We start from the raw sequence: 1,684 nt of genomic DNA, 5'->3' as shown, positions 1-1,684 counted from the left end.
GGCCTGTGCTTCACAAGCACTGAATTCCAGGACTTCATGGCAGGCAATGGAATGAACCATGTCAGAAAGGCACCGTTCAAGCCAGCCTCAAACGGCCAGGCAGAACGAAAAGTGCAGATAATCAAACAGGGGATGCTCAGAATCCAAGGGGGTTCCCTACAAAGCCACTTATCACGCCTCCTGTTGACCAATAGATCCCAACCACACTCGCTCACAGGGGTTCCACCCGCAGGGCTGCTAATGATAAGGATGCTCAAATCCCATTATCCCTTATACACCACACCATGAAAGAAATTGTTGAGAGCAGGCGCCAATCACAATATAACTACCATGACAGGAATGCGGGGGCACGATATATTGGTGTAAACGACCCTGTTGTTGTCCACAACTACACTGCAGGGCCTAAATGTCTCGCAAGCACTGTGATTGCCAAAGAGGGCAATAGGATTCTGGTAGTTAAACTAACCAATGGACAAATCTGCCGCAAACATGTGGATCAAACAAAAAGGAGGTTAAGCAAACCCATAGAAGAAGCATAGGAAGTACACGATACAGAGTTCACTCCAGCACAGGTGACCGAACACCGGAACCAAAGGGAGGAGAGCCCAGTCACTGTGGGCAGTCCGGATAGGCCTGAAGCACCGCAAACAGCAGACACACAGGCCAGTGCCCAACAACCGGAGCCCCAACTCAGGCGCTCTGCAAGAGAGCGTAAACCACCAGAGAGACTCAACCTGTGATCCCAAAAAGACTTTGGGGTCATGTATTCAACCAGCATTGTAACCCATTTTTAAATTCAAAACCTGATAAAATTGACGACATGCAGCCAACGAGCAAAAGTAAGAATTCTTTTAATCATCGTTAATTAGCCGATAACCTTCTTCAGAATGAAATAAATAATAATATAATTACTGAGCAACAGTGGTATCCTCAATCATTCATTTTCTCTTTACATGTGATGAAGTTTTATCCCTATCTCATTTACACGCTGTATGAGAATGGTTTAAAATTGTAAGTGTTTATGACTCAGTTGTAAAACCATTGATTGTGTGTGTGTCTATACTTGATAGGAGGAGCACTTGAGACCGAAGTTCCAGTTCTATATATGTACCAATAGAATCACTTTCCACCAGTTTCTTTAAACCCAATAACATAATTTATTTCCAATGGGCTGGATGGAGGAACATGATCCATGTAAAAAATTGTTATCGTTTTACTTGAACTGAATGCTCATAAAATATTGGAGTGGGAACTAATTGGATAACAGCACTGCTGGCAACATTTGCGGAATAGATTCGTGCAGCCAAAACACACAATGACAACCTGGGACTGTGCGGCACCGAATACTCGGGGAAAAACAGTTAAACACTACGTCCCTGGGTGGGCTCGAACCACCAACCTTTCGGTTAACAGCCGAACGCGCTAACCCATTGCGCCACAGAGACTGATGGAAGTATAAGGTGCAAGACATCCAAAACCAGGGTGTCAGTCAGTTAAAGCTTCAGATTGCTCCGACCGGGATGGAACTTGACCACTCTCAGTTGTACTTTTCCCAAATAAATGGAGGGACATTCATTGAGGATGCGTGGAAGCAGTCTGGTCCCGCACACTGCAGACACTTCCATGTCACCACCAACCAGCTCTCCCACAACCGGTGTGATCTACCTTCCAGCCTTCCGGTGCC

The 1,684-nt window shown here is 45.6% G+C and overlaps 1 non-coding gene across 1 annotated transcript; it reads right to left on the bottom strand.

Annotated features, from left to right (window-relative positions):
- Positions 1-1,371: 1,371 nt before the first annotated feature.
- trnan-guu (transfer RNA asparagine (anticodon GUU)) lies at positions 1,372-1,445 on the bottom strand. The gene has a single exon. It is a non-coding gene; the product is annotated as a tRNA-Asn (tRNA).
- Between the last annotated feature and the right edge of the window lie 239 nt (positions 1,446-1,684).

Source organism: Pristiophorus japonicus, unplaced genomic scaffold, assembly GCF_044704955.1.
Source record: "Pristiophorus japonicus isolate sPriJap1 unplaced genomic scaffold, sPriJap1.hap1 HAP1_SCAFFOLD_170, whole genome shotgun sequence".
Classification (NCBI taxonomy): domain Eukaryota; kingdom Metazoa; phylum Chordata; class Chondrichthyes; family Pristiophoridae; genus Pristiophorus; species Pristiophorus japonicus.
The sequence above is the reverse complement of the archived record's forward strand: the minus strand, read 5'-3'. Positions and strand labels throughout refer to the sequence as shown.